The following is a 13364-nucleotide window of genomic DNA, read 5'->3' as shown; positions in this document are numbered from 1 at the left end:
AAGTTAATGGAGTTCTGTAACTGGATAGGCATATATCCGGTTAATATGAATCAAATGCCTATAATTATCCACTAAAAGGTCAATCCAAGCAACATGCAGTCCACCAGCTGAAAAATATCAAATTTTAATAGATACAGGTCAATAAGCCTGTATTGCAGAATGTAGAATATTGCTATCATTTATTTACTTCCTGTACTCTTATGAGGAAGATTAGTAACTACCGGTATGTTCCTGGAAACCTTCTAGGAAAACTTACTAAGATGATCTCAGCAATGGTGTAGGAGAATTACAGACAGATGTCCTGGGAGGTTATAATGGGCATGCTATAGTCCAGTTAATGGAACCAGCCAGGAATTTCCTGATTACCGTGACAGCCTTGGGGCTTCTAAAAGTTATAATTGTCTTGATATATGTGGCAGGTCCCCCAACTGGGCTCCAGTCACAAATGCTGAAATAAATAAGCTTATCAAATAGCTAAAGCCTGGAAAAGCTCCAGGCAATAGCTTTATTATGCCCAAAATATTATAAAATAATACGGATTAGGGATCCCTGTTCTTGTTTCTCTGTTCAGCATTATTGATTAGACTGTGCAAATTCCAGGGGACTGGGGCTTAGCTGTTATAACCATTTATAAAATGGATACTGGAAATCTGCCTTTTAAGCATGGTAAGCAAGCCATATTCCACACATCTTATGATACATTAGTTTACTGGATTGATTCAGAGCACATTTTGGTTGATAGGTAAGTGGTTTTTTAGATCTGGACATTCTACCTATGAGCCCTTATACTCCAACATCTGACTGAAAAAAATGTACATCTAAACCAGGATCCAGATTGTAGACCACATTGTAGAGCAAATTTATCAACATTTGGTCTCCATTTGATCTACTTCCCAGAGCAAGGCATTGGACTAGGTTTCTCCACACCACTATTGATTGGTTACTACTGCTGATGCATAAGCTTTAAAAGGACAGTAAATTCCAAGTTTGCTGCAGTATGCATAGCCACCATACAATATAGATTCCAACTCAGAAGAATGAGGCAGGCATGTATTTTAGCTCTTCTGTTGTTTAATTTGTATATAATCCACTAGTGACCAAAATGAATGAATAGGAATTTGCAAAATTAGCAAACAGACATATTGCAACTTTGTTTATACATATAATACAGTACTTTTGCACAAATGTACTGTATTATAATGGATCATTATAATGACCCTATAATCCCTTGAATTGGTATGAAGTTGAGGTGACTGAATGGAGCTGAGTGTTTACTGGCTATGTGCCCTTCCTGACACCTACACACAGCTCACAGCAGATATTTTCTTCTTGGGCCCAGAGCAGAGGTGGGTTGCTCCTGGTTCAGCTTGGTTCAGCCAAACTGGTAGTGGCCGTGGCGGGAGCCACCTGCCCAGATTGCACACACGTGCAAGCACAAGCGAACCGGTAGTAAACCGGTTAGCAACCCATCACTGGGCCAGAGAGAGAAATATCTGCTGCTACCTTGTATTAAACTCACAGCCTCCTGATTGTGATGGAAGAGCTCCACCTCTAGGCCAGCACACCACTCTACTTTTGTCACTAACATTAATCAGACTCAAATGAGCCCTTAATGCCCTGGCCAGCTATTGCTCTAAGGAAGCATTTGAAATCCACCATAGCAAAACCAAAATGTTGATTTTTACAAAGAGACCTAAACAGCATGCCTGGAGGATAAACAGGCAGAATATTGAACAAGTAAAAATCTTTAAATATTTAGGCAAAATTTTCCACCGTTCCATCAAATGCAGTTCACATCAAAATTACACCATTCAAAATACTCAAAAAGCAGTGACTGCAATCTAATCCTTCTATTTCATCAGAGGAGCACATTATCCTCTGCATATAATAAAGCTTAGCTATGCCAATTGGCATGAGGTCCTGAAGGGGAAGCTGTTTGCCAGAAGTGGCTAACATAATAACAGAGAAGCCACCATCTCTCCAGTCCAATCCATGGTTTTTTAGTTTGTTTTAATGCATGTAATTTTTATATTTATAATTGTTTTGATATCTGAAGCCATGAGCTGAGCAGCATATAAATATAATCATCACCATCACCACCACCACCATCCCCCATGAACAACAACAGTAATAATAATAATAATAACAGCACACCAGATATCATGGTTGTAGAGAGCTGAAAATGTACAATTTATTGACATTGTGGTATCAGGAGATGCCAGAGCCGAAGAAAAAGAACTGGAAAAAATCATGAAATACCGCAACCTGGCCATTGAAACTCCCCGATTATGGATGAAACATGCAACAGTGATACCCATTATCATTGGGGCACTTGGTACCATGTCCAAGAATTTTATAAGATACATCAACAAATTGCAGCTTCCTGCAATAACACCAGCGGAACTGCAAAACCCTGCACTACTCGAATCATCATATATTTTAAGAAGATACTTGGTTGATACCTAGGATGCTGGCAGCAACCCCTATCAACTATTAGTACCAGTCAATGGTATTTGTGATGCATTTTTGAATGTTCAGTTAACTGAGTTTCATGTTAAATTAATAAAGTATGATAATAATAATAATGGTTCAATCCTTGGGAAGGATTCAATATGCATACAAAAATCCAGTCTGAACATCTGGCTGATGTTCAACAAGTTTAATTCAAATTTCTAAAGCTTTACTTGAGATAACATCCTGCATTCCAAACATAGATTTAGGACAGTCTAAGGTCAAAGCAGGTACATGGACTTGCATCATGTTATACTGGCTGAAATTAATTTCTTTCCCACAGGTCTGAGCCATCCCGTTATGGAGGATAATTTAAAAAACAACATGGGTTATGAATATTTCATAAGGTATAAGAATACTTCATAATACTCCAACATCTCCATCTCTCCAAGGAGGAGTTCCTAATGATGGGCTCGGAGGATGCACTTAATTCATTTAAATAACGAAATAAAGATCAGGAAGTGCAACAGGATCTGTTTGCTTTATCCAATAGTTTTCTTGAGCAGTAAGGCCCCCTTTCATAAACAGCAAGATACTTAAATAACTGTCTCTAAATTTAGGAGGGCACTAATTCTAGCAAGTTGTATTACTCTCATGCAGTTCTATAAAGCTGATACAAAAAGTCCCACACGAGCTGAGATTCTGCCCCCATGGATAATGGGCCATGGAAACCGCAGCTGACGTCCTGTTATATTGTACCCTCTACGAAGATTCATTGACTCATTTTTTAATTACTTACCTGACCAAATATCTGTGAAATTCTGATCTCTCTTTTGTATATTTGTTACTATCAGATCAGTATGATACAGTTTTTTCGAATGTAGCTAAATTCTACTATACTGTCTGTAAAATTAGGCAGATTTTGATGGCCCATCAATGATTTCACCACTAATTGTAATATACTATTTTGTCTTGTCCTATTTTATTATTATTTTGTTTATGTTTTAATTTTTAATTGTGGTCTGTGACCATAATAAAAGATTCAATTGAATGTTTGAGTGGGAGGCCCTGGTCACCATCCCGCATAACCTTGTAAACTCTTGTTTAATTTACTGCAACCTCTTCTATATTGGGCTGCCCTTGAAGACCATTTAGAAACTTCCACTTGTGCAAAATGCAGCTGCATGGGTAATAAATAGTGCTGGCTATGTGGCATATGTAACAACACTACTATGTAAGCTAAGAGGTGCAGTGGTTCAGTGACTTAATGATGCTGGAGATGGTCTCTGTTGCAGGGGTTTAAGGCCAAGCACTGCATGGCAGGGTGAGCTCCCATCATTCACCTCAACTTCTGTCCACCTAGCAGTTCAAAAGCATTTTCCATGCAGGGAGATAAATAGTAGGTACCACTTTGATGGGAAGACAAGCCAGTGATTCATGAAAATGGTCAGAATCCTGCTGGCTTTGAACCTTCCTGGTTGCAATACCCATTTGTGAGACCACTCTGGGGAAGAGATGGGGTCTTGGATGACACTGCAGAAGAGTCACTTGTCTTTCTTTCCGGTGTGAATCCAGCTCGCCCTCCTATAGCACACCAAAACAGAGTTGGTAAATTGGCAGCCAAACTACTACTCTGCAATTGCATTGTGGTCTCCTTGTTAATGTAACAACACCATACTCTAATAATAACAGTATTATGTGAGCTGCACTAGTTGCCGGTGTGTTTCCAGTGCAATTCAAGGTGCCAGTTGTCACCTTTAAATTCCTTCATGGTTTTGGCCTGAATTACCTGAGGGACCATCTTTTTTTTTTAAAGACTTTCTATGCAGCTGATCAAATCCAACAGATTGGGCATGGTACAGATCCCATCAGTGAAAGAGTATCATCTGGCAGAAGCTAGAGGACATGGTGTATACCAGGGGTGGCGAACAAGTTCGACAAAAAGAGCCAAAATTTTAAACTGTGAGAGTCAGAGAGCCACACCACGCAGTGACCTGCCAAAACAGACAAACACTCACACAAAAGCATATAATTTTAACAATAATATATTAAACACATAATATAACATGCTCAGTCAGGTGTTTTTTGTTATAAATTTTTATAAACCCATTAGAGCTGCTGTATAACTTTTAAATCCATAAATAAGTGGAATCTCTGTCCACCTAACAACCTACAAGATTACTTGATGACCACAACCAGGAATGCCACACTTGCAGTCATTAAACAAAGCAGTCACATATCTCGCTTAATGACTGCTTTGCTCAGTGATGAGATTGTGATTGTAAATCGAGTACAACCTATACATGGGTAAAGCCTGGTCCTAATATTATCTTCCTTTAACCTAATATATGTATTATAATATATATATGAGTTTGGATTATCTTTGATATCTATTACAATTACAGGCTGTGAGAAAAACACTCGTAGAATTTTGGGAAATATACTAACCATGGAAATTCAATTAAATGTTTTCTCCTATTTAAAACTCTGCTGCTCCTGAACCCAGAGCTTCAATATGCAACCATTATTATTAATTTGAGCAATCATTAGAACCTCACCGGAATCCTGCAGCAACTGTGCTAGACTTTTTTTTTTATTAAAAGAGTTTTGTACAAACAAATTTTCCCCCTTTTCACCCCCCCTCCACACAATATAAATCTCATACAAATGCTATACCCCCCCAACCCCCCCCGCAAAAATTCACATTCAAATATTATACCAAACACTTTGCCCCCTCCCCTCCCCCATCTTAAAATAGATTACTCATAACCCCTCTCCTCCCAGCAAACACTATATAAATTTCTCTTAGATTAATAATAACACATTGATCCCATTTTCTAAGCTAATTTAACATCTATAACTCTTAATATAAATTTCTCCTAGCCTAACAATGTTTCAATAGTCCCTGTGCTAGACTTTGAAGCATTATTTTTTTGGGCGCAGCAGAGGGCGCTGTTGAGCTAAACCCGGAAGTACGAGCTGGTGGAGCGGAGGCAAGCGTCGTCGACCGTACTTCCGGGTTTAGCGCGCGATCCGAGCCACAGTATACTAAATAATGGTAAGAGGCAAAGAGTCTCATTTATTTTGGCCGCGAGCCGCATGCGGCTCGCGAGCCGCGTGTTCGCCACCCCTGGTGTATACCCTGCCTTATGGAATATTCTCCCCTCAGAAATTAGAATGGCCCCTACCATGTTAGCCTTTCACAAGACTTTAAAAACTTGGATATGCCTGGAGCTCAGAACACATTAAGGGCTTTATTCTTGTTACTTGACTTTAATTCTTAGTTGAATAATCATCATAGATGCTGTTTGTATTTATTTATTTTGTGGATGGTTTTACTATTTTATAATTATTTTAGAATTTTAGAATTGTAAGCTGCCCAGAGTCATTTGGTTGAGTTGGTGGCTATAGACATTGAACTGAAGTGAATTGAATAAAGTCTCTGAAACCTGATGATACAACACACTTGTATTTATTTGACCTCCTTTGGAAGAAGGGAATTGAAGGAATTGGTTTAAGTTCTGGTAATACTTCATTTATATCTGTATTCTACTTAAAGAATCTGGAGCTATTTTAAAATTATTGCTTTTTTGAAAAGGTACCCTTTTAGAGGAAGTACAATGACATTTTGTTTATTAAACAGACTGATAGAATTATTTATTAGAAGTGTTGAAGAAAATATGAAAACTGAAATTAATGCCTATTGATTATCAGCTTAAAAACTTTAATCAATATGAACATGGTCAATCAGTAATTCTGAAAATATTCATTCTTGGTGAAATCAGATTACAAGATCTAGTAATGAAAGGTGGTGAGACTTGATCCATCTTTATATCTACTTACAATATATCTGAAATTATAATGTGTTTTTTTTTCATCCAACCAAAGTCTAGGAAGTTTAATAAGATTGAAAACAGTGGTGAGTAGGAGAAAAATAATAGAAGATGAAAAACTAATAAAACAATTCAGAGATAAATTACATATGATAATACTTCTTCAAATAACCTCTTTTGAGATTAATTATCTTTCCAAGGTTCATATAACACTAAGATTCTACCAAACCAGCCATTTAATCTAAAAAAGGAATAAAATTTTACAGTAACATTTTACATACCAACTGGCAATAGCAACAGGAGCTGAAATATATATTTTAAAAATGTATTAAACTTTATGTAGGCAATGTAGTGAAGTGAAAAGAAGAAAATAACTTTTATTTTTTTGCACTTAAAACTTTGATGTATATTTTTATGTTAGGTTTGGAGAGTAACTGAAATCTAGAGAAGAATGAGGCCTGAAGATACCATCTATATATGCCAATACTATCTACACAGTAGCCTATTTAATAAACTATTACAGTCCGTAATTTGCTGCTAATTCTGATCTTCCATTTATTTGAATAGCTTAAATCAATGAGCAATATACCGGTATGCTGATAGGAAAAGGGGAAATATTGTTTTCAGTCCCTTCTCCCTACATGTACTGTTTATGTTTTCTAAAAAGTTTGATGGTGGCTCATTGGTTAGAATGTATTGCAGGCTAACTCTTCCCACAGCCAGGAGTTTGATCCTGACTGACTTAAGGTTGACTCAGGCTTTCATCCTTCCGAGATCAGTAAAATAAGGACCAATATGCTGACATTGTAAATTTCTCAGAGAGTGTTGCAAAGCACTATGAAGTGGTATAATAAATCTAAGGGCTATCCTGGTGCTATTGCTATTTATTCAAGATGGTTCAAGGACACATGGAACTTCATGAGGTACTGGGGTACCATATTATGACTATTGGAACTATGCTGTTGATATTCAATTATTTATATTTCCCTACTTTGAATCAGAGGCAGCTCAGAAGATCATGGTCACCAGAATAATCATGAGCTTATCCCAATTTCATTGATCCAACCTGCCTGCTGACCATTCATTAAGATTAGATTTTTACTTTTAATAAGGCCACACCTGGAATATTGCTAGTAAGGCCACACCTTGAATACTGCATCCTGTGTTGGACACTACATTACAAAAAAAAAATGTTGAGACTTTGGGAAAAGTGTAAAGAAGAGCAACTAAGGTGATTAAAAGCCTGTAGACTAAAACATATGAAGAACATTTGCAGGATTTGGTTTGGGTTTGGCTAGTCTAGAGAAAAGAAGGTCTAGGGGTGACCCCGTAACAGTATTCCAATATCTGAAAGATTGCCACAAAGAGGAGGGGGTCAATGTATTTATCAAAGCACCTGTAAGCAGGATAAGAAACAATGGAAACTAATCAAGGAGAGAAGCAACCTAGAACTAAGGAGACATTTCCTAACAGTTAGGACAATTAATCAGTGGAATAGCTTGGCATCAGAAGTTGTGGGTGCTTTATCACTGAATGTTTTTAAAAAGAGACTGGACAGTCACTTGTCTGAAATAGTATAGGGTCTCCTGCTTGAGCAGGGGATTGGACTAGAAAACCTCCAAGGACCCTTCCAACTCTATTCTGATTGATTATTGAAAGACCATGAGATATGATTTGGTGATGAGTGGGCAAGGAACAGGTCACTTTGTGATGACAATGGTGTTAACTGGAATTTGCAGTCTGGAGTATACTTCTGTTTGGGACCTTGTAACAGCTAGAAAAAAACTTCATTTCAGAGAGAAATGAAATGGATGAAGAGACTCATTAAACTGCTCTGAGAGAATAACTTTGAGAAACAAGAACAGGAGCCACAGCCTAGGCAGTGATCAGACAAGAAATGTTTCAGCTCATAGAAGGAATGAAAATGTGGGGAATGGTTCAGAAAGCACAACATCCTCCAGTTCTCTGGAAAATAAAGGTGAGGAATGGAAGAAGTGTTTACAGATTTGCAAGATTCTGTTAATGTAACCTTATAGTAAAGGTCATGCTAATACTTGTGGTTTTGGTTTATTGTCTGGATTGCCATGAAGGACTGACATCCATGGATCAATTTGGTGGGAAAAAAAAGAAATGAGTTTGACTGAACTCAAAAGATGACAATAACAGAAGTGAAGCACAATTTCTTTTCCACAGTTTTGCATTCCTTAGATGTTGGCAATTTGTCCCACTTAAAGTGTCCTATATAGTATTATGGAAGGATGGGCTGGAAAAACCAGTGAGTATAAATAGTTATAATCTTCTCAAGTATTATTTGGATAAATAAATCTGACTTGCTCTAAATTGAAACCAAATTGATGTAATTTATTGAGATGACAGAAATTATACGTTATGATAGTACTTGGGAGTACTATTGTAAGCCTGTGAATCTCAGGCAAGGGTAAAGAATTGTTGGTGCTCTCTGGCTCATTAAAGTAGTCAGGAAAAGGACTGGGATTGGCATCCAGGCTAAAATTAATGAGCTGTTGGGGTGGGGGACAATCAGAATCCAATAGCTCTAAAAAGGGAAGGAAAGCAAAATTTGGCCTATGTAATTCAATTGTTACAGCCTGTAACAAATATAGCTTTAGTCTTCCTGTGAAATTAATTTTCTGATTTAGTTGTAACTAGTGAGGTTGATAGTGATCTTGTTTCAAATCTGACTATGGAACAAAAAAACTCCTTCAGTTATTTCTGATAATTATAGAAGAACCTAGATGGAGGGAGTGTGACTCTCCTTCTTCTCCAAAATCTCCAGTTTTGATACTACTGGCAGTTTTCTGCTAAGCAGTGGTGTTACATATGGTGGTTTTGCCACAACTTAATCCTTTTCCCTAACCCATTTAACATCCACTTTGGAAGGCCAACTATCAATTCAGGGTAAGGTATTATCAATGTGCTGATCATATCCAATTGTACTTCACCACCCCAGGTCCAAAGTAGATGAACTAGAAATTTGGAGTTATCTGAGTCTGGATGGTGAAAAACAATCTCACATTCAAAGAATTTATTCAGAAATTATTCAGATTTTAGCATTGTAGCTTTGTTCAATTTCAGTGGGGTTATGTCTCCTTCCCCCAGAAAGAACAGGATCAAAACATGAACATCTTTTTAGACTCATGATTCTTGCTTAAAGAGCAGGTGAAAGTCAAGTTCGGGAAGGCCTGTGTACCTTTTTGGCTTATATACCAGCTTTAACCTAAGCTAGTATTAGGGATTCTGAAGACAGTTAATTATGTCCCTGTCATGTTCCATATTCATTATTATAATTTGCACTACATGGAGATGGCCTTGAAAGTAGAAACTTCAGTTAGCTCTTCAACCTTTTGAGTAGAACAAATCAAGGAAGTCTATCTGCATATATGACAAACTATGTTTTATTGATAATAGGGTATAGTAAAAGAATCTTGAAAGCCCTTCTTCCCTCAACCCTGTTCTACTATAGTGAATTAGGGAAGAGTCACTCTGAGCTTCTTCCTCATGCTTTTGTTGCTGTCTGGACTTAAAGTATGCATCTGTTTATGGGACCATTACTATCCCTGGGTCATCTCTATGAGTATCTACAGTCTAGAATGTTATGATGTATGTGCTTACTGGCTGGTCACAATATTGACTTATATAATATCATTGCTGTGGGAAGTACCCTAGTGGTCAATGTATTTCCAAGTCCAATTCAAGTGGCCCTCAAATTTCACTAAATTAAAACAGATTACCATGGAGGGATGGGCCAATATTTCTACACAGCAATTTGAGACTGATCATTGACTACATAATTTTGGCAGGTAAAAGTGGGGCAAATGGATATTGACTCTAAGTGGGGAGGTAGGACTTACTTTTTCACACTGGAATATTCCACATTGGATAACTTCATTTTGAAAGAAACTCTGTACTTGATCTTATTTATTTACACCTTATACAGGTAGTCCTTGACTTATTTGTTTAGTAACCATTCAAAGTTGCAATGACACTGAAAAAAAGGAATTTGCAGTGTCCCCACAATCAAAATTTAGACACTTGGCAACTGACATATATTTATGATGGTTGGAGTGTCCCAGGGTCATATGATCATTCTTTGCTACCTTCTGACCAGCAAAATCAATGACAAATCCTGCAAAGATTCCTTTAACAGCTGTGGCAAGAAAGATCATCAGGGGGGGGGGACGACTTACTTAGCAACTGTGCTGCTTAGCAACAGAAACTTTGGGCTCAGTTAAAGTCTTAAGTCAAGGACTATCTGAATGTCAACAGGAACCAAAAGAAGCTCTGAAAACGTTCAATGGCAAAGATGTGAGAGTGGGTAAAAACGTTTTCAAAAAACTCTATGTGAGACTGTGTGTTATGCAACTGCAGGCTGGTTTAAAATGTGACTGGTTTCAAGCTGTGGGTATTGATAAAATTCCTGGAAGGTGCCCAATAAAGGAAGGAGCAGGTGTAAGCAATTGCTTTCATGTTTCAGAGGAATAATCATCAACACCTGTCCACCATCCAGCTCCTGCAAAGCTGTATGTTTGTGTCATTACTCAGTAAAATTGGAGAGGAGGAGGAAACAAAGACTAACTTTGCTTCTGCAAAAGGATCAGGTAAATCTCCCTCACCCTACAAATTGCAGCCAAAATGAACAGGACAATGGTCATACATTCATTATGTTAATGGGTTATTTCTACTTCAGAAATGCTGACAGTGATAGTAGCATATGAGTATTAAGGCTGGAATTTGCACATCTTTTCTACTGAAAATACTGAGAATTTTGAGTTCTAACAACTACGTGTCAGATCAAAACCAAATTTGAATGGATGAGCTAACTGCTAGTTTGATAAATGGAATAATAACAATAATCCTCCTTCCTTGCAGTCCCCTATATGAGGGAGGGAATTGTGATTGATTATCTGATGAACTTGAGTGCTATGCTGACAGTAGTATAGTCTATCAGAAGGGTCACACATACCAGACAGGTCTCAGCACAAATGTATCCACCAAGCTGTTTAATGTGATCAGAAAACAGAAAAAAGATTCCTATATTGGATCAATTGTCACTAAGGTCAACAAGGGCCATGTCAGCTGTTTGAATTCCTGAGCATCTGTCAAACAGTGAACAACAGGGCTCAGGAGCTATGACTGGGCAACAACAATCACAAAGACAAAAGTATCCTATATTTAAAATCATATTATTATGAATTTGAACCAACAACGTGAAGATATTCAAAGCAAAAGTTAAAATGGGGAGGGGGATATTCAGACCTGAGTATCACTGAATAATGATTAGCAGATCAACGGAGATTCGTTACAAGATATAAAATATTCAGAGAAAAAGAGTGGGAAGAGATTAAGAGACATTGTGAAAATGGAATACCCCCCCCCCCAAAAAATATAGTAGAATAATAGAAGAAATTCAGATAACAATTGCAAATATATAGGAAACAACTGATATGGACCACATACATAATAACTTAAAAGAAATAATAACAATAGAACCATATAAATCCGCCCTGCAACTTATGAACAGACCCACATACCCCCACCTGACAAGAGGAATTAAAAGAGAAAATTATGGTAATTGCAGAATTACCAGTATAAAGACAATAACTATCTGGAATTGAATGTACTGCCTAAAAAAGACAGGGCACTTATAATAAATATGCAAATAAAGCATTTGCAAGGATTAAAATAATATCTATCAATTAGCTATCCTATAGTACACAGTGATGGTTACAGAACACCTAGATATCAAAATTAGAAAGTCCAGATCATATTCAATTCCAAAGTGTAAAATCAGGCTGGAGGCCAAAATAAAGAAATTAAGTTCAGATGCAAGTAATGTAAAGAACACGAAAGAGCAAATATTGAAAAATATAAATATCAAGATAAGCTTACTAAAAAATACGCTTAGCATCATAAAAATTGAAGAAGCTTTGGAAATCATAAAACAAAAGAAAAGGATGTGATAGGAACAAAAATTGGACTCTATGAGGCACGAATCATCCAATTTAGGCAAAATCAGCTATTTCAATTAGAACAGAGATGTGTCCTCCCAATATAAATGGCAATAGAAATTCTGAAGATCTGTAGAAAAATCAAAAAGAGTAATAAAAATGTTGGATGAATAAAAGAATCTGAAAATGAATTTCATAAAAAATAAAATGGAAAAACTAACAAGAATGACATAAATGGTTAAAAATTGAGTGAAAAATTTAAAAACTTGACATCTCCCAGAAATGATCAATTGCATGGCTCAAATATCTGATAAGCTTGAATTCAATTAAAGCTATACAACTTAATGAAGCATTACATAATAGAAATATCAGTGAATGATTAATAACCAATAAAACATTGGTTTAAAAAGACCCAAGGAATAGGGCAAACCAGGATACTATAAAGTGATAACATGCTTGCCCATAGTGTTTAAATTGTTCTCAGGCATTATAGCTGCTAATATCCAAGGGTATTTAAATAAAAATAATATCCATCCAATAGAACAGAAAGGAAATAAAAGAAAAAGTAGAAGTTCAAAAACAACTTCTGATTAATAAAATGGTTTTGGATAGCTTGAAAAGCCAAAACCTCAAATTACATATGGTCTGGATTGATTATAAAAAAGGCATTTGATTCATTAACATACCACACAGTTGCATCATCAAATGTTTGAAAACAATTGTCAGTAAAAACATTAGAATGTTTATGAAAAAAAAGTGAAGCTCTGGAAAACAGAATTGGTGGTTGGAAATGAAAAATATAGACTTATCAATATTACTGGAAGCATTTTCTAGGATTAGCACGCTTATTATTTGCCATCACTATGATCTCACTTTTAGTGATTTTGAAAAAAAATTATCAAGCAGCAAAAAAAAAAAAAATGCTAACAAACACTCATGTTTTCTTTACAGAAAATCAGAAATAAAAATCCAGTTGCTGGCAAATAATGTTAACATTTTTACCACAAACATAGCAATGGAATTTGTCCTAGAGAAATGTGATGCAGTAGCAATAAAGAGTCATAAAATCATGAAGCCTTGATTCCACGGTTGTGAAAAATGAAGTTTTCTCATT

The sequence above is a fragment of the Natrix helvetica genome (genome assembly GCF_964273705.1).
Source record: "Natrix helvetica genome assembly, chromosome: 4".
In the NCBI taxonomy this organism is placed as follows: domain Eukaryota; kingdom Metazoa; phylum Chordata; class Lepidosauria; order Squamata; family Natricidae; genus Natrix; species Natrix helvetica.
Note: the sequence above shows the minus strand (reverse complement) of the source record.